The sequence below is a fragment of the Microcaecilia unicolor genome, chromosome 6, assembly GCF_901765095.1.
Source record: "Microcaecilia unicolor chromosome 6, aMicUni1.1, whole genome shotgun sequence".
Lineage (NCBI taxonomy): Eukaryota > Metazoa > Chordata > Amphibia > Gymnophiona > Siphonopidae > Microcaecilia > Microcaecilia unicolor.
The window spans coordinates 223,796,377-223,822,652 of record NC_044036.1 but is presented as its reverse complement, the minus strand read 5'-3'; the positions used below and the strand labels follow the sequence as shown (position 1 = coordinate 223,822,652).

The window sequence follows — 26,276 nt, the reverse complement described above, 5'->3', positions numbered from 1 at the left end:
AATTCTTTGGTTATATGCTGATTATATCTTGAGTATACATTTGCATGGATTACATAGTCATATTAATTATTGATCACATCATTTTATGAAGCCTTAACGTTATTATATTGCATCCCTGTGTGCTATTACCTGATTATGCAGACATTTCTACATTGTCTCTAGCATTTGCATAGCGATTGGTCCATCTCATAGGGAGATAGTCCAATGTGTTATCTCCTGTGGTGTTGGGAAGGAGATTTTCGTACAGGACATATTGCCCTGTGGTTGTTTTCTTGGTTATGGCAGTTTCAATTAAGCGTTCTACTAAGCCTCTAGCACAAGGGATTATGCAGCATCCTACTAATACAAAAATTGCAACCACTATGATTATGGTGGTGGCTGCAGAAATGATAAATGTCTTCCATTTACCAAATGCTTTATCCATCCAACCAGTCCAAGATGTATCAACACCAGAGTTCTCAGCCAATTCCTTCAACAGTGAAGTAAGGCCTTTCAAAGCTCTGGTAATTGATCCATCTGGAGCAGTATTGTTGGGGATAAAGGTGCAACACTGTGTACCTATTTTGCGGCACACCCCGCCATCGGCCGCTAGTATCTGGTCAAGCACTAATCGATTTTCTAACGTCATTCTGCTAGTGGCGTCTAACTGCGCTGCGATTCCTTGAACCGCATCTCTGGTATAATTTACAAATCTCTGCTGGTTGTAATATATATAGTTAATCCAATCTACGTTCTTATTAATCGTAGACCACCAAAAGAAGGCAGATTCGAACCCTGCAGCAATCTGGTTTCTGGCTTTGAACTCATCAGGGACCCCTCTTGGAACTCCAATTGCATCTATATAAACCCGATCATCAAAAGATCCGGGCATTGCATGTCTCTTCACTCGTGAGGAAGAGCTGCTATGAGGAGGAATCAAAGATGCTATAACGATTGGAATTACCAATTTGACTAGGGCACATCTGCCTGTCCAATTTCTGTGGAGTGTATGGTGGATGGTGTGGGTTCCACAATACCACCATATATCTGCTCTAGCCTGTGAAAAGTCTGTGAGGTTCAGACCTCACAGAGCCCCTCTTTCTAGGGTGGTATTGCAATTGGTCAAATTTCCCAGAAACCGTGTATTTCTAACTCCATATCGCTCCAGACATGTGTGATACCTTGTAGCAGGGTCTGGAATCCTGAATGCAGGTGGTACCCTCATCCGAGGGGGTAAGTAGGGGTGATGTTTGTCAAGATGTTGACAAGACTGATTAATTTCAGCTTTTACCTGTAATAACTCCAACATACACCAAAAACCATCTGGATCATTGTAAAGATCTAAAGGAAAGGGGACTACAGTAGGTTCTGCCCTTGCATGGGCACAAAAATAACAGTTAGAAACATTCAAGCTCTTTGTAGTATAATGGGCCCATTTGAGCCACAGATTAGTATCCCCAAACCCTGTTTCTAGTGCCATTAAATCTTTGGAATTATTAATTGGTACAACTTGATAGGGAATCGTTACTTCTGGGATCTTGGTTGGCATCAAGGGGTTCTTTTCTGGTTGGGGAGGGGGAATAATCTGAAATTTGCCAATAGGATTCCTGCCTGTGGTATCAATTCCTAAGGAATAGGTTCTGTATGTAACAGCAGTTATTCCTCTGAAAGTGATAGCAACCTGATTACACTTGGTCATTGGACAACTGTTAAACACTCGTGGCTTCATAATAGAAATACTCTTTTTGAGATCTGGAATTTCATTACCTGAATAGGGAACCCATGTACCTGTGTACCACCATACTTGTGCCCAACTTCCGCATGTGGAAAAGGGACACAGGTATATCTCAAAAGCTGACAGATATTGCTGCACAGGATGTTCACCACACATAGTGTAGGCACACACATCAAGGGTTACTGTAATCGTCTCCCTAGTAGTGGGTAATGTTATTTTGTAGTTGGGTATTATTTTCTGCAGAAAACTTTCTAAACTCTGTGTTCCTTGTACAATGGGCATGGTGAACACACAGAGCAGGAGGACTAGGCACATCATGTTGGTAGTTTTCATGTTTAAACACGGTATAAGGACTGTAAGAATGGCAATTGACGGCTAATGACTAAAGTAAGTAACAAAATTAATCCTAGGGTTTTGGCAAGAGCTGCAATTACAAAATACACCAAGGCTTGATATATCATTGGGGGTCACTTGTATAAGGGGGGTAAATTCTAATAGCTCCTTTTTCGGTGGGACTACTTATTTCAAAAAGGGCGAAAACTTCCAAAGGTCCTAATCCTACCTCTCTAATGAATAGAAAAGGTATCCAATCAGTGGTAAGCACAGCGTATGTGATTAACCAGAAATCTACTAATTCATCCGTTTCTGGACTCACTAGGGGTACGTCAGTCTGTTCTACTTGTAAACCTAAACTTCCTCCAAACAGTGCCAGGGTATGAATGATAGTCCGACTGGGGCCAAACGTCCAACTTTCAAGTAAGGGTTCACACAGTGTATGATACCGAGTGAAAGGATCCCAACTGGGATCGTCTTCTGGAGCTGGGTCCCAATGGGGATATCTCAACCCTCGAGGATCTGAAAAGTGGTTCGGGGGTTCAAGGATTGCTGAATCTCCTAAATCGGAAGGTGACAGTGGTGGGGATACAAGGGAAGGTACCGTTTGTGGCGGTGAATGCTGGTTAGCTAGTCTTCTATGGGACATATATTAATATGTCACGGGTGTAAACGGACTGCGGCAAATGAACCTTTGCCGTCTGGTGAAATGCAATACTTCTCAAGAAGTCTGTTCCCGACTTTTCTAACGAAAAGCCAAGGCAACCAATCCGTACAATAGAGCTTATAAGTGACAATCCAAAAGATAACTTCTTCATCTGTCTGAGGTCTAATAAATGGCAGAGTACCTCGAGCAACTTTTACTGTCACTGCATTGTGAAGTATTGAGGCAAGATATTGTACAATTCTGGTGGGGCCAGGACCTGAGGCGTGTAATAGGGGCTCACACAACAAATGGTATCTGTAATTGGGATCCCAAAGAATACAATCGTCGGGCGCTGGATCCCAATATCCAGGCAAACTATGCAGGGGGTCAATCTGGCTCATATGGGGGCTTGTAACAATTCATAGGGGTGTTGGACTAAGTGGGAAACCTTCTGAAAGTAATGAACCGGCAATGCTATCTGGGAGGGCGTGTAGCTGGGACTTTGGTATCTGGAGTGGTTAAGGTAGTATTCGTGGGAGGAGGAACGTCACTATTAGGCACCCGAGGATAAGGAGGAGGGGTGGGTCGCAGTTCAGGCAAGGTAATATTATCCTCAAAAGTAGTTGTAAAAATGGGGATAATATGGTCCGAGCTACTGTTATTATTGGGAACACTTGTAGGATGCAGAATAGGAGAATCAGTGAGGACAGGAGTAGTCGCAGAATTTTCAATTGGCACTGTAAGATTGCCAGCCGAAAAGTCTGTCGCGACAGGTGTGTCTGCCAAGGGGTGGTATTACTGGAGGTGATGGAATTATCTCTTTTGATCGTGTGGAGGGAGGTGCTTTCAAATAGGCGTGTTAATGTGGTGTTCTTTTGGGGCGTTGTGTAGGCTGATGGAGTAGTTGCAAGTACATGAGTAGTTGCAAGTACAGTGGCGTTTCCAACGGGCAAGGTAAAGTTGCCAGAGGGAGAGGCACTGAGTGTGTACCAATGATCAGCAAGGTGTTCAGTACTGGTCTCCGTATCTCAAAAAAGATATAGTAGAATTGGAAAAGGTACAGCGAAGGGCGACGAAAATGATAGTGGGGATGGGACGACTTTCCTATGAAGAGAGGCTGAGAAGGCTAGGGCTTTTCAGCTTGGAGAAGAGACGGCTGAGGGGAGATATGATAGAAGTGTATAAAATAATGAGTGGAATGGATCGGGTGGATGTGAAGCGACTGTTCACGCTATCCAAAAATACTAGGACTAGAGGGCATGAGTTGAAGCTACAGTGTGGTAAATTTAAAACGAATCGGAGAAAATTTTTCTTCACCCAACGTGTAATTAGACTCTGGAATTCATTGCCGGAGAACGTGGTACGGGCGGTTAGCTTGACGGAGTTTAAAAAGGGGTTAGATAGATTCCTAAAGGACAAGTCCATAGACCGCTATTAAATGGACTGGAAAAATTCCTCATTTTTAGGTATAACTTGTCTGGAATGTTTTTACGTTTGGGGAGCGTGCCAGGTGCCCTTGACCTGGATTGGCCACTGTCGGTGACAGGATGCTGGGCTAGATGGACCTTTGGTCTTTCCCAGTATGGCACTACTTATGTACTTATGTACTTATGTACTTCTGTTAGCAGTGGAGGTAAACAGTGCAGTGAAAAACAACACCAAACCTATACAAAGTGTGATAAAACACAAAAGTCCAACTGCAAACAATCGAACAGATGGAAAGCAGAAGAAGAGGGTGTACTGGTGTACCACCGCGACTTCTGCTGAGGCAGCACTTGCAGCGGTGCTTCCTGCGTCTGTGTCCTCAAGAGCAGTGTCTTCAAAATCAGTGTCGTCAAAGTCATTGGACTACTGAGTGATGGTGTCGGAGAACTGCTCAGAGTTACACTTATCAACAGGGTAAAGTTCAGTTCTACGTGGGTCTGGTTCCTTGATGTCGTCTAGGGCAGCAAGGTTCTCTGCAGTTGATTCCCTGCGGAGGGCAACACCAACGGGAGAGGTTGAAGGCGGTGATGATGAAATTGAAACTTTCTGTAAAGGAATAGTCTGTAAGGGAATAGTCTCTTCTGGAGTGGACTGTGGCTTAACTTGCTGTGGCATTTATCTGGCTTGATTCGGAAAAGACAAATGTAAAATGTCGAGCAAGTCGGTGATGTTGCGGTATAAATTCTGCAGTGTAGAATACTCAGCAGACTCTGGTTCACCCAAATCCAATTCTCCTGCTAAGTTGCGGATTCGGATGAGACGGATACGGAGATCTACGTAGGGAAGTGGGAATTCTGGAACACTGGAGGGTGGAGGTGTGGATGGCCACTCACAGGGAGCAGGTACGAGTAGCGGTGGTGACGCAGGTGGTGACTCTGGTGTCTCTGCGATCTTTTGGATGGTGATATCAGAGAGATCAATCAGCGGCGACTCAGGGGATGGTTGGTCCAGTTGATCAAGGTGATTAAGAAGAGTTGGGTGCGGTGTCGGTGGTCTTGGGCTCAGTGGCGGTGGAGATGGGGTCCGTGGTGGGGCAGGTTTCTCCAGGGACTGCTGAGCTGGAAACATCAAGAAGGCCTGATTCGATATACGGATAGGCTCGTATATCTTTCAGATGGACCCAGGTTGAGTGATCCTCAAGCTTAGCAGCTGTAGCTGACAGAGCTTCTATCTTGAAGGGCCCAATATAGATGGGATCTCGCCAGGTCTTGTGCGTATAATAACGCCGGTGCACTAGATCACCCACTTTAAAAGGGGGGGATCTATTGGCATCACAATCCCCTCTTCTGTCTGAGATAGCCTGCGGAATTGAGGACAGAGAGCTTACTATGGTCTGTAAGACATCCCAAAATACTGAGTATTGATCGGGCAATAGAGTGTCTGGATTGCCAGGTAGAAGTCGCATAGGGCGACCAGTACATAATTGAAAGGGCGTCAGCTTAAGGGAAGCGGATGGAGTGGCACGAAGGGATAAGAGTGCCAATGGGAGGGCATCCAGCCAATTTTTAATCCCATTTGCCATAAGATGACGTAATTTGGTTTTAAGCAACCCATTGTATCACTCAACCAAGCCATTACTGGTGGGTTTGTAGACACAGACAGTTCTGTGAGTAATGCCAAGTGCTGGAAGGAGGTTTTGCAGGAGTTCATTAACAAAGTGTGTACCATTATCTGTGGTGATCTTGGCAGGGATTCCAAATCGTGGGATAATTTCACTACAAAGTGACTGTGCCATAATTTGTGCAGTTTCTCTAGAGCAAGGGAAAGCTTCCACCCACTTAGTGAAAGCGTCCACGCAGACAAGCAGATACCGTTTACCACGAACAGGTGTCTGCATATCTGAGAAATCAATGTACCAATGTTGGCCGGGTCCTTGGACCACGGGCAAATAACCTGAAGGGATAACGGGTCCCCGTTTGGGTGTATACAAGAAACATTTATAACAATTGTGAACTACAGTGTGACACATGGGCATCAATTGGGGAGCCCATAATTTGGAAGACAGTTGATCGTACAGTGTATTAGCATTTAAATGTAAAGGGTAATGGAGAGCATGCAGAAGAAGGGACAAAACATGCTGTGAAACACATAATTGACCGTTGGGATGGGTCCAAATACCATTTGGATTAAGGAAACATCCAGCTTGCTTCCACAAGGTGAGTTCTGCTTGTGTAAGGGAGGAGGTAAGGGTAGTAGAGAAGTCTGAAATTAGGGATTCAGAGAAGGCAGGAGACGTAGCAGGAGAAGAATGCTCCTTCAAAGGAGGCTCTGGTACAGGAGATAAGAGGGAGGTAATGACGGGAGGAGCATGAAAAAGGGGAGGGGTACTTGGAGAAGAAGAATCAGAGTGTGTGGAATCCGATGGAGTAGAAGAAGGCGTGTCAAAGAGAGGTGCTGAGGACGCAAGTACAGGAAGTGTAGTATCGACAGCGGGTCCGGAAGAAAGGATGGAAGTGGAAGTGACCTCACGGGCCAGCTCATCAACAGCATGGTTGCCATTGATGGCGAAAGAAAAGACCGTCTCCTGATGCGCTTTTATCCAGGAGATACTGGTGCGGAGACCTTTTTGATGGCGCTGCTCCAACGCATCAAAAAGTGCAGTCCACAAAGGTAAATGACTTAAAGGTTGCCCAGTAGAGGAAATCATACCCCGCTGGTTCCATTTGCGAACATGGGAGTGCAGAGAAGCAAAAACATAGTCAGTCAGTTACAATGCTCAAATCTGAGTGTAGTGCTTTAAACAGCAGAACGTATAAAACCGCGGCTAGTTCTGCAGTTTGAGCTGTGAATGCATCGGGTAGTCTAAATTGTACCGGGTCCAGTATGTATTCTTCTGGTGTATAGCGGAGGGCAGCAAAACCAGCTACCCCATTTTGCTGGGAACCATCTGTAAACCAAATCTCGCCACTCTGCAAGATTTCAGAATGCACATGGAGGGATTCGGGTACAGGCAATTGGGTAGTGCACTCGTGGGGAAAATAGCATTCTGTGCTGTCTCTGTCACGGTGAGTAGTGGATCCAGACGTTGAAGGTCAGTTAAAGTTAATGGGTGAATGGAGTGCACTACACTAAACAAAAGCACTTGATACTTTTGTAAACGGCAGACAGTCATGTGACTAATCTGTTTGTCCAATAGATATTTAACATCATGGGACGTGTGGAGAATCACCGGAAGGTGAGGAATGTAGCTGTATAATTTTGTAACAGCGGTACTGGCGGCAACAAGGTTTTTCTCACAAGTAGCAAATGCTCTTTCAACAGGTGAAAAGGTACCTGAAAGGTAACCGCATGCAAGGTCATCGTATTCTTGAGTAATCAGGCAGGACCAAGTATCTTCAGTATGCACAACCCAAAGGTGCACATCCTGAGAAACATCAATGGTTGCCAATGGTGAGGAAAGCATAACATCCGTCACCTGGGCCATAAGGTCAGTTGTTTCCTGAGTTGTAAAATGCAAGGGTTCATGTTTTACTTTCTGTTTGCCTTGTAGTTTCATGTAAAACGGTTGAGTCCGAGCCGAATAATTAGGTATCCAGAGGCGACAAAAATTTAGCATGCCAAGGACACCTCTGAGATCGGAAACGGTAGTGGGCATACGCAAGGATGAAACATGTTGAAGAGTATCGGGACCTAGGCCCTTCTGACGGGGGCCAATGTGATGGCCAAGGAAGGTAACATGTGTCTGAGCAACTTTTAATTTCTTCCTGTTAACTTTGTAGCCTTTTGTAGCAAGAAAGCCAAGAAAGTCACAGGTGACTTGAACACAAGTGTCAAAGTCAGGGCATGTGATGAGCATGTCATCCACATACTGAACAATAGAAGTATGTGGTGGAAGAACATACCTGTCACGTTTAAATTCCTGTATGTGCCCTGCTAAAGTTTGGGAAAAGATGGTAGGACTGTCGGTGAACCCCTGGGGAAGACGGGTCCATTGATATGTTGTGTTATTGAATTGGAAAGCCGTTAGTGGGCGGCTTACAGGGTCGAGAGTGATGGAGAAGAAGGCGTTGGATAAATCAATAGTGGAATGATATGTCTGTAAGGAGATGCTATTGAGGAGCGTAGTCGGGTTTTCCACATTTGGAAATGTGGCATAAGTGAGGTCATTTAGCGCTCGTAAGTCTTGCACTATACGGAAGGTTCCAGGTTCCTTCTTTGGAACAGGGAACAATGGAGTATTGTATGGAGAATTACACTTCTCAATAATACCTTGCTGTAATAAGGAATTAATTTGTTCCTGAGCTCCAGCAATAACTTCAGGCTTCAGTGGGTACTGGGCGATTTTAGGGCCTTTGCAGCCAGGTAAGAGCTGAATACGATGGGGAGGGCCTGTAACTTCACCATAGGGTTTCTCGGGTGTGGCCCAAAGAAAACCAGGTAGGTCATTCAGTGCGACCTCTATTTGTTTCTCAACCATAGAGGTGACAGCCATCATGAGTGAAGTACTCTCATCAGGGGAAGGATCAAAATGAATTTCAAAGTGAAACAATGTCAACAGATCTCTTCCAAGTAAATTAACAGGGCATAGTGGAGCATACAAAAAGGGGGCCGAAAGTTGGAGATCAGCATACTTGATGGGCAAAGGTTCAAGCAGTGGTGTGTCCGTTGGGACACCATCAAAGCCAGTGGTGGTAATGTTGTCTGGAGAAACCTTGAGAAGTTTCTGCAGTTTATACGGAACGTGGGCCAGCACAGAGCGAGAAGCGCCTGTGTCAATTAAAAAGGGGACAGGAACATCACAGATAAGCAGGGTGATCATAGGATCATCCAAACCTGCTGTAGTGCAGACCACGCCTAGTCACTTTGGGCGGCGTTGATCCGGGTTCCACAAAGGGAATGACTGCCGTTCTGGAGGATTTTGGCGGACCTGATTTCTAGGTCTATTTCGTGGTGGTTCTGGACATTGAGATGCATAATGGCCGTATTGGTCACAGCGAAAACACTGAACATCTGAATAGCGGTCTGGACTAGGCCGGGAACGGTAGTCTCTGGGTCGTCTATTTGAATCAGGAGGGCCCCGTGGGGGACCTCTCAGAGGTTGAGATCGGCGACCTCGTTCTTCTGGGTAGTCAGTTCTACAGTCTGGACGGTAGGGCCGTGGGCCTTGGTTTCGAGTGTTATAGTCATAGCGTTGGTCAGCATACATGACTATAACAGGGGAAGAGGTCTCAGGGGTATTGGGATCAGGGTCAGAGCTCTTAGAGGCTCTTTTCTCTTTGAGATCTTCAGTCTGCAACACGTCCAAGTTAGTGCGTATTGTCTTACGATTTAGAACTTCATCTTGCTTGCTTTTAATAAGCCGTCTGCAATGATGTAAGATATGTTCCCGGATTTTTGGCCATTTTTCTAGTTGGAGACCAACTGTGTTCTCCAATTTATTTCTAATCTCTAAAGGTAAGGTTCCCTTAAGTAAATGGTAGAATACTGGAAGAGCATTATCGGAGTCAAATTTTTCCTCTGTCTCTTCTTTAAAGAGATCTTGGAGTCTGAGTAAGTAAGCCTCAATAGGCTCAGAGCCCACTTCCCACCTTTGGGAGGTGATAACAGAGAAATCTTTGAGGGCCGGATACATGGTCCGGATCTCCTGAAACACTTTGGTTTGAATCTCTGTCAAAGGGTTACCATCATATTGGGTATCGGTCACAAATTTGGCATAGCCCGATTGAGTGAATATATCGGTGACGCTAGCATGTGGGGTTCTACCCAATAATGCTTTCATGTCACCAACTGACAGGGTGGTACCTAATGTAATGTCTTGTAATTTCTTCAGCCATCGGTTGCCACCCATAGCAATATCAGGGAGCTGAAGTATAAGGCCATTTAGTTCAACAGCCGAAAGTGGGGTGTACTCCGTGTGAGGAACCCCACCTGACATCCTATTCAGCAGGGGTAAGAGTTTAACATCTGGGAAAGTAATTGGCCCTACAGCAGTGGTTGGGGGAAACTGAAGGCCTTGGATTAAGTATAATGTAGTCTCCTGATCCCAATGAGGGTCAGGGTGGTCATAAATGAGATCCCGCACTAACAAGAGCTTGTCAGAACGCAAGGATCCTTCACGTGGGTAAAGGGCGGACTGGGGCTGGAGAGCCTCAGACCATCCTGCAAGATTATCAATCCATGGCTGAACATAATGCCATGAATTCTCGTGTAATGTCACGTATTGGGCAGGTGTGCTAGGTGGATTAGATAGGGTATGCACTGTGCTAGTATTTGAGGCAAGGAGCACCGTAGGTTTACGAGGCCTGCCAGTGACTGGAAGGCACCGGTTGGTACCCTCTGCAGTAAGATAACTTCTAGGTTGACGTTGTCTGGTGTTATGAGCAATAGAGTCATGTTGTTGGGGTAATTCAGATTTTATTGTAGGGGATGCAACTGTCAGGGGTATCAGGACACGGGTGCGTGGAAAGGGACTTACGTAAGGAACGAAGTCCTTCAGAAACGAAAGCAAGGTCATCTTCCCATACTGGCCAACGTGCAGCCGTATTGTGGCATAGGACGTGCCCCTGAAGGAACCGGGGTATCAAGTGGGAGGGCCTTGGGTAGAGTAAGCCGAGGTGAATCATCTGCAAAGGAAGGGATCGCTTCACAATCCACAAGGGAGGAAAAGTTGAGCATCGGAAGAGGCTCATCTCGGATTTCTTCCTTGCCAGATTTGGTTGGAAGTAACAGGGGACGCTGAAGAGCTTCCAACTCCTCTTCTGATGGGGGAGGTCTAACCTTGGGACGTGCGCCCAACATATCCCATCTTGGGGGAGTAGAGCATTCAGGCACAAGGGTAGGCATGGAAGGATTAACAGGAACAGCGGGAAACTTAACATAACCCTGATCATATAGTTCCTGACAAATTGCACGAGCTTGTGTAGCAGGGCTGTATGGAACAAAGCCCATCTGTCGTAACTGGGACAGAGTAGGGCAAGGTAAGGATGCAGGGGGCAAGGGACCAGTTTGGACAGAGGAGTCCAAATGTGGTGGTGGAGGCGATGTCTGAGTAGCATTCCACATATATGGGTTGGTGGTCGTTTGGGTAGTCATGTGTGAGGCCTGACCTGTCCCTAACTCCGGGCAGGTGGCTGTCTGGGCAGCGGCATCTACTCTACTATTAGATGGGCGGTGGGTGGTGACCGGAACCGGCGGGTTCACAACACAAGGATAGTGTTCAATAACGGGAGGAGCTATTTCAATCTCACAGCCATCTATAGTACGATAGACATGAGGTGGCTGTGGGACAACTGTCTGGGTAGATGCTTGTACCGTGGGAGCAGTTGTAATAGTAGGCGTTTGAGCGATAGTCGGGGCCACTGGTATTGTTGATGGGGTTGTGGACGGCTGAGTTTGTGCCGACCCCTGGGACAAAGGCAAAACACTTGTTACTCCAGAGGAATCTAAAGGGGTAGGATTTTTTTGGGATGAAAGAGGAGATATATCTACAGTGCCAGAGATGAGCACGGTTGTAGGTGGGTCAAATATCATAGGAGCAAGAGATCCCGTAGGCAGCGAGGAGGTCACCGTCTGAGACCCCTGGGAAATCTGTAATTGGGGATCCGTGACAGGTTTATCACAGTATCCTGGAGGTATTGGGGTATATCCTACTGCACATGGTAGCAGCTTGGCAGGACTAGCAGCAGCTGCCGCATCATAAGGTGGTGGGGCAGTAGGTGTCACTGCCTCTTGGCAAGGGGCTTGATTACAATCTGAGTTAGCCAGAGCTTTGTCATGCTCGTTTCGAGAGATAAGTATGAACTTGTTAATGGCAGCTAAATGTTTATCCCTAGATTTTCCTGTTTTACGGGATTCATTGTAGCAGACCAAGGCTTGAAGCTTGCCCTGATCAAATGACCCACTTGATGGCCATTCCAGTCCTTGGTCTTTGGCAGACCATGAGGAGCTCCATTTCTGACATAAACGGATAAGTTCTTTTCTATCCGCGGGGAAAAAGTTGAGAACTCTATCCAGGGGACTAGGGGATGAGGGAGAGGACATGGTGTAATCAGAAAGAAGGGAAAAACAATCCACATAGGAAAATGTGTGCAATGTAAAGTAGTGTTTAAAGGCAAGGCCCTCAGGTGGCCCAAGTCAAATCTCAAGCTGGATCCTAGCTCTGGGATTTGTAACAGGGGCACCTCTAATATATCTGTAGGAAAAAAAACGTGCAAAGGAAAATTATCAAAACAAGAAAGCATGCATCATGCATAGACAAAACACCTTGATACTCACACGTCTTCAAGAGCGTTCCAGCGGCGGAACCTAAAACAGAAATTACGAATTGGCGGAAAGCTCAACGCTTTAACCGCTAGTGATATTAGAAGACAGAAAGACAAAAACAGCAAATAGACATGTGCCTAACGAGTAGGTGTTTATGTGGAGAAATACCTAGTGTCAGTTTACATATGTATCCTACTCTACCAAATCAGTAAATACTACTCCCCAGAGTGTGCTTCTAAAGACAGGAACGAACCCTGTTTCTACTGCCTGCCAAGAACCGTCCCGGTTACTATTGGCCATGGGCTCCAACCCATGATAGCGCCCCCAAAAAGGGGCAGTGCCACAACTCCCAAAAGAACCCAAAAAACCCGCGAATAAGGTCTCATGAGTCGAAGAGCAGCGGTCCAATGGGTTTTCGCTGATTAGGAAGCGTCCCGGTTACAACTAACCACCCCAATGGGCCTCCAAAGCTTTGGAAGCGTCCCGGTTACAACAAAGCAATCAAAAATTTATGGCTAGGAAGCGTCCCACATTGCAACTAACCGTCCTAAAAAAATTTATGGTTAGGAAGCGTCCCACATTGCAACTAACCGTCCATAAATATGAAAAGGCCCTCGTCAACTAGTCCAAACTTGCAACTTAAGGATTTTAGACGTCTCTGTATATCCCCAGCGCGCATCTGTACTAGGTAACTCCTATGTGGGCAATAATCCCGAATAGTGGAAGCAGGCCACTCCGAAAATGGAATGGAAATTCTGCTTAAAATCTAACAATTGAGATACCGTCATCCATCGAAGGGTCTCCGACCCTCAGATGGGTGTAAGCCCCAGGCATCGATATCAAAGCCAATGGTTATAGCGTGACACTGGTACATAAGAAAATAATAAAAGTAAAGCATATCCCAGGGAAAAGCCCCCTGAAACCTACTTCAGAGGTGGTAAAATAGAGAGGATAAAAATAAAAAAGAAATATTTTACAGCAAAAATAAACACATGTAAGCTCCTGGGGGAAGGTACAACCATAAAGGAGCCATTAAGTGGAACATATTAGCCAGAACAAAAACGTGAAAAATTCCACGTTCATCATTCACTTGACAATATATTTTTCACTCAACAAACCACGAGAAGGAAACTCAAAAGCATTAGAACGGAACAGCTGACAGTAAGGAAGCCTGCAATGCAAGGGCAAACAGTACAAATAAATTCATTAGACCCGTAGTAAGAGAAGAAAATTAGGAAAAAGGTTGTGCAGCTTCAGCCACAAATCGAAATACAAAAATGAGCACTGCAATTCAAGCATGAAAGTCTGAGAGAAAAGTGACATGCACTAAAGAGGGAAGTGGGTGGGATAGAAAGATTGATAGACAAGCATTGCGAACCAATGAGCAAACAGCTTAGTATGTCCCCTGTATCGGAGAAAGCAAGAATGAACAAAAAAGTCAAAATATAGAGTAAATAAACAAAAACAAGGAAATAAAACAGGTTGTAGATTAGTGTTCTGGAACTTGTAATATTATACTACAGAAGCAAGGCCTATATTAGGAAAGCAACGATCCAGCGCAGCAATCATAAAAGTGAAACTAAAAAGCATTCAAGTGCACGTACAAAGAACCCAGAGGACCAGTAAATGGATCATCAAAAGATAAGTAATTTTAAGAATTATGTATCTATTAAATATGAATACCATAATGCATGCAGAGAAAATGTACCATAAAACCAGGTTAAACTTGCATAAAGCTGAACATGTAATAGAACTGGAAACAATGCCATGCACAATTTATTTATAAAGCGTGAACACAGTACCGCAGCACAACAAAAAAATAAAAATAAAAACCCCTGCTTCCCACGGTGGAGCAAATGTGTGATTTAAGATCTAACTTGTATCCTATAAAGTAGAGTTTATAAGTAAAGCCTAATATAATTTATGTATACGACCGGCAGGCAAAGAGTTCCACAGGAAGTGAATGCATATCAATCATGCCAAACACAAACGATCTAATAAGCAAAGTCCCCTTATCTTTCAGGATTGGAGATAAAATACCTCAATAACAAGGGCAAAAGATAAACAAATCAAATGTTTAAGGAGGGCTTTAAAAATATGTAAAACTGCTTCTAAATCCTACTACCATAAAACTCCATTGTAAATTATCAATTCAGTTACCCCTTCAAGGCTAAACATATGCAACTCAAGAATGAAAAACAACAACATGCTTATCTCGATCCGAAAACTGAATCACAAAATTAGAGTTAAACAGTGCAAAATAGGAAATAATCAATTCTAAGTGACAAGCAGAAAACTTAATGTCATTGTCTTAAAACAAATGAGATAACCAAAATAATATGAGTGGCATCTTCCGAGGGTTAAAAAGAAAGATATGAAGCAATAGCAATCTTTTAAGGGCCGAACATTAGAATGTTAAAAATGATTTGTTGTTAATAATATCCTATTAATTACCCAATAAATTGAATACACAAAAGTAATGGAGAAAAGAAACAGTTGAGAGAAAGTAAGTTATGCAAGAATTAAAAGATGTGAGGGGGAGGCCAGCAGGCGTATCCAGAGTGTGGTCACGCCCTGGGCTATGCCCATAGTGGGAGGGTAGATAAGAAAAGAAAAAGTCTTAACAAACCGGAAGATCGTGACAGTCAAAAGTAAAGGCAGAAAGCATTTACAGTACATAAAAGAAAAACAAGCTTTTAAGACTTAGAATACCATGCAATGGGCAACAGACCTTTCGCAGGGAATAATTATAGATAGAAGTCAGAGAAATAACTGACAGGGAAGAGATCGTAATCTTACTGACAGATACAATGAGTATTGCAACATACAAAGTAAAGAAGCATTATCAGGAGGTACAGTTGTAAAGGAGTTGATGGCAGAGCTGGGAACTCAGCCAAAAGAAAAAAGAATGTGCCGCTCTAGTAGCTAACGGAGTCAAATACAGAATACAGGGCAGGACGTTAGTGGAGAAGATTACCAGAGAAAGGATTTGAAGGCAGGTTCTAAGGTGTAAGAATCCTAGTATAACAGAAAGGAGAGAGAGAAAATGCAAGGGGGGGGGGGGGGGGGGGGGAAATGGGCAACGCCCAAAGAGCCTGGCACTTACAGAGAAAAGGGAAGCAAAGTAGCTACACACTTGTAAATTGAGAGGCTAAAGATTCAGGAAAATGGGACTACAAATAAGACAAAGATAGAAAGAAAGATCTAGATAGAAATCCCACAAGCAGTAAGACAGCAGTGGCGTGTACACTTACAGCCACAAGTTACATAGATCATAAAAGGGAGAATGACACTGGAAAGAGCAGAGAACTGCAAAATAGTGCTGGGGAAAAAAAAAACAACAGCCGTAGATAGGAAACAGACATTTCCTTTATCTATGGCGTAGTGAGAAAAAGGAAAGCAGAAGTAGAATGACAGTAAGTAGCTAGGGTGCCGAGCGCCGTAAACCGGAGCTTCCAGCCGACGGTGAGAGCAAGTTACCCCACTCTAACACCACATTCGGACAATATGTAGGGAAAATCAGTTGAAAGTCAAGCAGGAGTATGTAGGGGTAAGAATACATACAAAGGATGCAAGAAAAAGAAGGGACACACCCTAGCCATTTTTATAAAGGCTGTGTCGCACTTACAAAAGGAAAAAGCAGAAGTGGATAGGAACGGGAGGGGGCATTCTGGGTTGTCAGCGATCACAGAACACCCAGACCAAAATGATTTAAAGGAGAGAAATAGGATTTCAGGGAACTGTAATGAATAGGAACGCAGACAAAAGTAGAACCACAGGATCTACAGATAGGGATGGGGGGGAAACATAACGGAAATACACAGATTAGGCGAGTGAGACAGAAGGGAGGACGGACCCTCCTAGCGAACAGTCTCTACAGAAACAGACAGACAAAGGACAGGTGGTGCAATCTGTGAGCGCAATGCCGCACAGAAGTGCACCAAGAATAAAGCAGATAAGCACACAAAGCAGGTAATCACAGGTGACACAGATAAGTAAGAAGATAGACCCTATCACAAGAGCAACAGGTAAACCGAGTAAGGGGAAAGAGAAAGGGAGAGCAGGGAGAAAAGAAACAGAATACCGGGACAGAGAGTGCCAATACCCAAGATGAGGGCACAGGATAAAAGGGAGGACGGGTGGGGGGTCACTCACTGCGATAGAAGAGAATGATAGAAGAGAGAGTAGAGGGACATGAGACACCGGAGAGGAAATTCTGGATCGCAGTTAACCCACGATCAACAGAATAACACAGAACAAAAACCTGTCTGGATCTTACTTAACCCAAGATCTACAGACAGATAGGCATGGGGGAGACATAACAGAAATAAAGCAAAGCACACACCAAATAGACAAAAGAGGCAGTTACAGGTGCATTGAGGGGAGGACAAAGAGTTAAGAAGGACAGAAAGGAGGCATCAAAGAAACCTTACAGGAAAAAAGACAGGGGATGATACTGGGACAACTAGGAGAGCTTCAAATAACACCTCAAAGACACAGGTAGAGATAGAAAATGTAAGTGTAAAGGAGAACAGTGAAAAGGATGGGGACAGAAACCCATCCGAAGAAGACAGAACATCAGTAGAGAGCAAGAAAGAAAGAACAGAATACATACAAAGAACAGGACAACAGGAATACAAAGAGGAGGGCTAAAGACAGAGAGTAGGGTGTGAAGTAGAAAACGCACAACCTCTAAGGACCGTTAAGCAAGAAGCTAGCATAAGACCAATCCAAAGAATTGAACGTGATATAAGCAAACAGCAAACGCGAGATCGCAGTCTCCTGGTCTCGCAGTTATGCACCAATCATACAACAATCACACACTTGCGCACATCACGCAAATCAAAAAGGGACAGAGTAGAAGAAAGAAAAGGAGATGAGAAGACACTGAACAGAATATTAAAAGACATGAAAGAGCCCACAAACGGCTAGAAACACAGACCAAGTAGGCTGATAGACGTGGGACAGGGAGTGAAGGAAAGAAGGTGAAATGGACGCCAGTAGCAGCATCCCCAGCAGACCTTGGACGCCCAGGAATTCCCCTCTGCGTCCAAGGATGGACAAAACACGGATTAAAAGAACAGGAAAGCGTGGAAATAGGGAAAAAGAGCAGCGGACGGGATTCACCACTGTTTTTAACTACCCCTCTCTAGACCCCCGCAGGACCCTTCCCCACGGGGGTGTACAGAGGGTTTGTTCTTCTAAGATCTTGTTAATCACCCCCTCCCTGAATTCCAGTGACTCTTGCAGGCTCTCTGCTATAAGGCCATCAGCTGGTTATCAGGCCTAGTTAGTGCTTTTCAGCTGGTTTAAGCTATGTAGCATGGCCCACCACTATTCCAGTGGATTGGTCTCAAGCTATAACACATATTAACACTCCCCGTGTTCCTGTTCTTGAGATTTTGTGTATTTCTGGAACGCCAACTCTTAAGCCTTTATTTTCTCAGCCACTTGTTTGGAGAACCATATCGGTTTCCTTTTTCTCTTGCTTTTATTTACTTTCCTTACATAAAGGTTCGTGGCCTTATTTATAGCTTCTTTCAGCCTGGACCACTGTCCTTCGAATTCTTGTACTTCCTCCCAGCCCATCATCTCCTTCCTCAGGTATTCCCCCATTTTAGTAAAGTCAGCACGCTTGAAATCCAGGACTTTGAGTTTTGAGTGGCCGCCCTCCACTACAGCCGTCATATCAAACCAAACCGTTTGATGGTCACTGTTGCCCAGGTGGGCACCCACTCGGACATTTGACATGCTATCCCCATTTGTGAGCACCAGATCCAGCGTCGCTCCCTCCCTCGTGGGTTCCGTCACCATTTGTCTGAGCAAAACACTTTGGAAAGCATCCACGATCTCTCTACTTCTCTCCGATTCCGCCGACGGAACCTTCCAATCTACATCCGGCAGATTGAAATCTCCCAGCAACAGCACCTCTCTCTTCTTTCCTAACTTTGGAATATCCGCGATCAGATCCCTATCTAGTTCCTCCAGTTGTGTCGGGGGTCTGTAGACAACACCCACGTGGACTGAGGTTCTATCATCTCTTTTTAAGGTGATCCATATCGCTTCTTCTTTTCCCCATGTCCCTGTCATTTCAGTGGCTGTGATATCATTTCTCACATACAGAGCTACTCCTCCACCTTTTTGACCCTCTCTATCCTTTCTAAATAGATTATAGCCTGGTTAGCCACGTCCCTGTGATAGCAACAACGTCTGAGTCTGCCTCCACCATCAGAGCTTGAAGGTCATGAACTTTATTGCTTAGACTGCGAGCATTTGTGGTCATCGCATTCCATCTACATTTCCTGGTATGTGTTTCAACATTAGTGAATTGGAGGTGTCTTAACCCTTTGGGTACCTTCCTATCTTTTTGTTCCACCTTCATTCCTTTTTCTTCTGCATCCGTTCTATTTTCAGGAATATCACAGTGCTGTAATGGCGCAAAAGAATTCTGTAGGGGCACTTGTGAGGGCGGATGCTTGTGTGTCACATAACGAAGTCTGCCTGAGCCTACTGTGAACCATCTATTTTTTGGTGGTTTTATCCTTTGAGGCAGTGGTGTGAATTCTGTACAGTATGATTTTGTGGAGTCTTTGAAGCTGTACTCGCTGTGGAGTCTTTGAAGCTGTACTCGCTTGGAAGCATTTTGGTCCAGAGGATAACTCCTGGGAGCCGGCGGGAAATGTACATGCTCCGGACCTGATCCGGGAGTTCCATTCTCATCATCCTACTAGACCCGGACCGGAGCGGAGAAGGGGGCTTCCGGGGAGGGTACTGTTACGTTCCTCACCTGCGGTGCGATCCGCACGGTCTGTTCTCCTCTGGACGCTATTTCGGTAGCGATGGCCAGCCATGTTGGCGGTCAGTGTCGGTCTTGTTCGCTTCAGTCGTGTGGCCGGCCACACGGACTGTTGGCGTCTGTGAGGTGGGGCTTCCTCTTGGCGCGGTCCTTCATCCCACCTGATGGCGCGGGATTGGTCGCTTCCCACTACTTCTCCACCCCTCTCCAGCAGCCGGCCAACCCGGGATCGTTCTCTCCAGCTGGCTGATGTTACTGCCGATGAGGGGACTATTTAAGAACTGCAGTCTCCTTCATACTTTGCTTCGGCTTGTAGAGGTCTGGTTCTCGTGATTGAGCGTTCTGCTGTCTACTTTCCTGCCTGCCCTGACTCTCGGAAACTGACTGTTCTCTGCCTTGCTGCCTGTCCTGACTCTCTGATTGAAACTGACTATTCTCTGCTTTGCTGCCTGCCCTGACTCTCTCGGATTGGACCTGGATATTCTCTGCTTTGCTGCCTGCCCTGACTCTCTCGGATTGGACCTGGATATTCTCTGCTTTGCTGCCTGCCCTGACTCTCTCGGATTGGACCTGAATATTCTCTGCTCTGCTGCCTACCCTGACCTGTGGATCGGACCTGTGCTTCACGGTACTTCCTTCTGCCTGCCACGGCCGGTGGGTGCCTGACCCCGTCCGTATCCAGACGTCCTGGTGGCCACCTGCACCTGGGGGCTCAACTCCTGGGGAACGGTGGTCGTTCCCAGGTGAAGCTGGGGTTGTTCGGCTGCCCGACCGAGTGCGGCGCTCCTCTTCTGTCTACCGTGTTCTGTCGGGGCACAAGGGCTCACTACCATCATCCTGACAATAATTACCTGGAATGTTTTTGGCATTAACTCCCCAATCAAATGGAAATTTTTAACTGCCCTCCATCATAATCATGTGGGAATTGCCTTTCTTCAGGAAACACATCTTACCATCAGAAATTTAGTCCTTGTATGGATGGGGCATTATTTCTACTCCTTGTATGGATGGGGCATTATTTCTACTCCTCAGCTCAGAGAAGGTACTGCCATTTTAATAAAAACATTCCATTTGAAGAGTTAGTAGTGACGGTGGTGGTGCTTTGCTCCCTATATGGCAAGCCATATGTTTTGGTTTCAGTATGTACCTGATATCCCAGGTAGAATGGGTTTTTTGCCCAAAGCTATTAGATCATCTTTTAAACTCCTCAGGTTTCCGGTAGGCGGTGACTTTAATGCTGTAGCTGGCGTAACCTTGGATAGGAAAGGTATCATTTAGCTCTAGTTCATACCCTTCTCGGGGGGGGGGGGGGGGGGGTTATTGACTCTGCTCAAGCTTAGGGTTGATTTGTGGGCTCTGCACCCTGGCGACCATACCCATACATACTTCCCGTTTTCCTTTTAGATTGTAAGCCACTCAGACGGTTTGTCTGATAAGTGGGGTAGTAAGCATTCAATTATCTTGAAACTTGACTCACTTTCTTTTGCTCTTCCATACCCGTTGTCTTTCCAGACTCCTTCAGATTGGTCTTGGTTCTTTCCTACTGCTGGAAAGGACCTCTAAGGCTATTCCAGTTTCTCTCTGTCTCTCTCATTTTGTTTTTTTGACTGGGGAGATTAATGAAGTATTTATTTGAAAAATCTCTCTTTAGAGTGTTTGTCTTTTAGACCCACCCTATGTGAGGGCACTACTTTGCAACATTTCTGTCTGGACTGGTCTGATAAGATGCTAAGGAAGGAAAAATTGTCTTAACCTGATATCTTTCTTTTCTTTAGTCCTATTCCTTGGTTGGTTGGTTATATTTTGCTTACAAGCTTATATTTTTCATTTATCACTTATTCTACTTTTAAGTTTCCTAAACTAGGGCCCTGTTTACTAAGCCACGCTATAGACACACTACCATTTTAGCGTGCGCTAATGCTAGAGACACCCATAGGAATATATAGGTGTCTTTTAGTGTTAGAGCATGCTAATTTTTAGCATGCTTTAAAAACACTAGTGCACATTAGTAAACGGGGACCCTAGTTTGTCACATATCTCCTGACTCGGTGATCTGAGCCAGGAAAGTACTATGCCACTGAAACCTGTTTTGGGCAGTCATACTAGCATGATATTGTGGTCCACAGTATCAAACTGATGAGAAATCCAACAGTACTAACACAGAGGCAAATCCCGTTTCAGTTTCTATGAAGATCTAGTGGGATACAAGGATTGTCTCTAGAACATAAGAGTAGTCGTACTTGGTCAGACCAATGGTCCATCTAGCCCAGTATCCTGCTTTCCAAACAGTGGCCAAGCCAGATCACAACTACCTGGCAGAAACCCAAATTGTGGCAACACTCCATACTACAAATCCCAAGGCAAGCAGTTGCTTCCCATGTGTGTCTCAGTATCAGACTATGGACCAGGAATTTGTCCATACCTTTTTTAAACCCAGATAACCATTGTTACCATCTCCTCTGGCAAAGAGTTCCAGAGCTTAACTATTCGTTGTGAAAAAATATTTCCTCCTACTTGTTTTAAAAAATATATTTCAATGTAACTTCCTCAAATGTCTCGTAGTTTTTGTACTTTTGGAATAAGTAAAAAATAAATTTACTTGTATTTGTTCTACACCACTCAGGATTTTGTAGACCTCAATCATATTTCCCCCTCATCCGTCACTTTTACAAGCTGAAGAGCCCTAACCTCTTTAGCCTTTTCTCATAAGAGAGGAGTTTCATCCCCTTTATCATTTTGGTCGCTCTTCTTTGAACCTTTTCTAATTCCGCTAAATCTTTTTTGAGATACAGCGACCAGAACTGAAATCAATACTCAAGGTGCGGACGTACCATGGAGCAATACAAAGGCATTATAATATTTTTGGTTTTATTCACCATCCCGTTCTTAATAATTCCTAGCATCCTGTTTGTTTTTTTTGGCCAACGCCGCACACTGAGCAGAAGATGTCAGTGTATGATCTACGACGACATCCAGATCTTTTTCTTGAGCACTGACCCCCCCCCCAAGGTGGACCCTAGCATTAGGTAACTATGATTCAGATTATTCTTTCCAATGTGCATCACCTTGCATTTGTCCACATTAAATTTCTTCTGCCATTTGATGCCCAGCCTTCCAATTTCTTAAGGTCTTCTTGCAATATTTCACAGTCCTCACGAGTTTTAATAACCTTGAATAGTTTTGTATCATCTGCAAATTTGATCATCTCACTTGTCGTCCCGATTTCCATATCATTTACAAATATGTTAAATAGCACCAGTCCCAGTACAGTATCAACAAATACAAGGTTGTATAGTAATCGAATGACGTATATGTGGAGGATCGGAAGGGATGAAGATTGCATGATGTCCAGTATGATCATTAGTAATGTTATGTTCCTGAGTGAAGAGGTTTATGTTGGGTCATTGGGGTAGGCCTTTTTGAAGAGGTTGGTTTTTAGTGATTTCCTGAAGTTTAGGTGATCATGGATTGTTTTCACCACTTTTGGGAGGCCATTCCATAGTTGTGCGCTTATGTAGGAGAAGCCGGATGCGTGAGTTGTTTTGTATTTCAGTCCCTTGTAATTTGGGTAGTGAAGGTTTAGGTATGATCTTGACGATACGACTCTTGTTTCTTACTGGTAGATCTGTAAGGTCTATCATGTAACCTGGGACTACGCTGTATATAATTTTGTGGACTAGAGTGCAGATTTGGAAGATGATCTGTTCTTTGATTGGGAGCCAGGGCAGCTTTTCTCGAAGGGATTTGGCACTTTTGAATCGTGTTTTGCTGAATATCAATCTGGCTGCTGTATTTTGGGTGGTCTGGAGTTTTTTTGTGAGTAGTTCTTTGCATCCCGCATAGATTCCGTTGCAATAATCTGCATGACTTAGGACCATTGATTGTATTAGGTTTCAAAAGGTTTCTTTTGGGAAGAAAGGTTTTAGTCGTTTGAGCTTCCACATTGAGTAGAACATTTTCTTTATTACAGAGTTTACTTGACTCTCGAGAGTAAGGTTGCGGTTGAGTGTGACGCCGAATATTTTCAAGCTGTCTGGGGTATTTATGGTTGAGGATTTGTATTTGTTATGTTGAGAGGGGAGGATGAGGCAATGTGTTTTTTCAGTGTTCAGTTTCAGTTGGAATGAGTTTGGCCAGGAGTCCATGATGTTCAGGCCATTGTTGATTTGATTGGTTATTTCTGTCAGGTCATGTCTGAAGGAGATGTAGATTGTGACATCATCTGTGTAAATGAACGGGTTAAGGCCTCGATTGGATAAGGACTGTGCCAGTGGAATCATCATCATGTTGAAGAGTATTGGTGATAATTGTGATCCTTGAGGTACACCACAGACAGCTTTCCATAGTGGTGATATGTTTTAGCTTGATATTACTTGATAAGTTCTGGTGGTTAGAAAGCCTTTGATCCAGTTAAGTACATTTCCTTCAATCCCGAAGTGGCCAAGTAGTCTTAGTAGTATGTTGTGGTTTACCATGTTGAATGCGCTCGACATGTCGAACTGGAGGAGGAGTATGCTTTTACCTATGGCTATCTCCTGCTTGAATTTGGCCAGGAGGGTGACAAGGACAGTTTTGGTACTATGGTGGGATTGGAATACTGATTCTGAATTATGTAGTATTGAGAACTTGTCCAGGTAATTTGTTTAGTCGCCAATCTCTCCATCATTTTTACTACTAGTGGGATAGACGCAACTGGACGGTAGTTGGTGAGATTGTTTGTGCTTTTCTTGGGCGTCTTTTGGTATTGGGGTGAGTAGGATGTTGCCATATTCCTCAGGGAAGAGTCCTTGTTGTAACATGAAGTTTAGGTGGGATGTGAGGTCTGCTATGAAGCGGTCGGCGGCGGATTTTAGTAGATGACTGAGACAGGTGTCCAGTTTGCAATGGGTCTTGGCGAACCTGTGAGTCTCTTGTGTAACTGATTCGGTGTTAAGGAGGTTAAATGTTGTCCATATGCGGTCAGCTGGGTATCCGTCAGAGGTTATGTTCAAATTGTTAAAGAAGTTTTCAATGTCAGTATTGTGTTGAGGAAGTGTGCTGCGAAGTTTTATTATTTTTTCATTAAAGTAGTTAGCAAATTTGTCTGTGGTTGGGATGTCTGTGTTGGTTGTGGTGACAGAGGTGGTGTCTAGTAACTTGTTTATGAGTTGGTATAGTTTCTTCATATCTTTGTAATCCGGTCCTAGTTTGGTTTTGTAGTAGGACCTTTTGGTTTGTTTTAGTGCATATTTGTATTTTCTATGTAGTAGTTTCCATGTAGTTCTGGTGTAGTTCTAGTGAGAACCAAGGTGAGTGTTTATAGGTGGGGCATAACACCTTTTTTTAGTGGTGTAGTTTTCTCTAGGACCTTAACTATGTGTGTATTCCAAATAATCAATCTCATCTGACACTGTAGTTGACTTTTCATCAACAAATGGATAGTCCAACGCTTTTAGAAAATTTTCAGCAGTCAGCTTTTTCTTGTCTTTGACCTCCTTCCAAACTTTGTGAGGTGCTATTTGCTTCAGGTGGTCACTTAAAGAAAATTTGATTAGAAAGTGGTCCGTGTTTCAATACCATTATCCCAGTGCTTTGGGATGTCAACCCCCTTGTAGAACACCAAATCTAGTATGTAATCTTTTTCATGGGGTGGAGAATTAATGAACTTTGTGAATCCTAGTGCTGTCCAGGAAGATAGCTGTGGTGGTATCTGGGGATTCAATATTTAAGACATCCCTATATATGGATGGTAGTGGACTGGGAAGAAAAGTGCCAAAGAGACACTGTAATATTGGAGAGTCCCTGACGCAGCTGGAATGGCGAAACATGGCGCTATGTTGGACTAGTGGAAGAATTTTTGAAATTTATTATGGTCTGATTCATTATAGCAAGCTACTGATGAGAAGGATACACACACTGTTTAAAGGTAAGTACTTGACAAACTGTTGGACGTATTTAAGATATTTTGGATAGTTAGACACTGAAGTAATTTTGATTGTTGGACACTAAAACAAATTCACATATTGAAAAAAATAGAAAAATTGGACCAATGAAGAAAACCGGTAAGGCAGTTTATGTATGTTATACAAACATATAACATACATATATTTAAGTCATCCTGTATATAGATATAGATTTATATCTCTATCTATATAGATAGATAATAGATATAAATCTTTATGTATAGGGATGACTTAAATATAAGTTTCTTTATAGATGATGACATGGTTCAGTGAAGAGTTGGTTTTTTTTTTAAGTATCTGATCTGGCATTCACCAGGCCTGTAGTTCCAAGGGGGTGGGGCGGGGGTAGCTTGGGTATGGTTGTGAGGTGAGTGATTAGGTACTGTTAGGCAGGTGTTTGACATTGTCTCATGGTTTTAAAATTGTACTTAAAATCATTACATGGATCTTATTTCTATCTCCCTACTTGACTTTGTTGTCTACTTGTTTGTCTACCGATTTATTTACCCTTAAAGCAGCCCTTGTGTTCGAGCAAAACATGGCCATGGTGGATGGCTGATTTTAGTTTAAATTATTTAGCCAAACTACTAGCCAATCAAAACCTAAACCCGTATATATATACAGACATCACGATTTATATCCTGTTTAAACATGAGCTAAAAGAAATCACCAACGAGATCAACCAAAGCCTCCAAATCATGCACTCCTGGGCGGTTGCATTTCAGTTAAAACTTAATGCAGAAAAAACACAATGTTTTGTACTCACTTCACAACATAACACAAACATCTTCACCACTATAACGACACCATATTGTTCTCTTCCCGTCTCACAAAATCTGAAAATACTGGGAGTTACCATTGATTGAAACCTCACACTCGATACCCACGTGAAGAATACGACGAAAAAGATGTTCTACTCCACGTGGAAACTCAAGAGTAAAATCTTTCTTCCCGAGATACATCTTCCGTACCCTGGTACAGTCAATGGTAATAAGTCACCTGGACTACTGCAACGCACTGTAAGCTGGCTGCAAAGAACAGACTATCAAAAAACTCCAAACAGCCCAGAATACCGCCGCCAGACTCATATTTGGCAAAACTAAATATGAAAGTGCTAAACCACTAAGAGAGAAACTTCAGTGGCTCCTACTTAAGGAA

General features: G+C 44.1%; 1 protein-coding gene across 2 annotated transcripts in view; it reads left to right on the top strand.

Annotated features, from left to right (window-relative positions):
• Positions 1–26,276, top strand: part of MEGF9 (multiple EGF like domains 9) — a 500,021-nt gene that overhangs the window by 267,251 nt on the left and 206,494 nt on the right. The gene's annotated exons all lie outside the window — the stretch shown is intronic.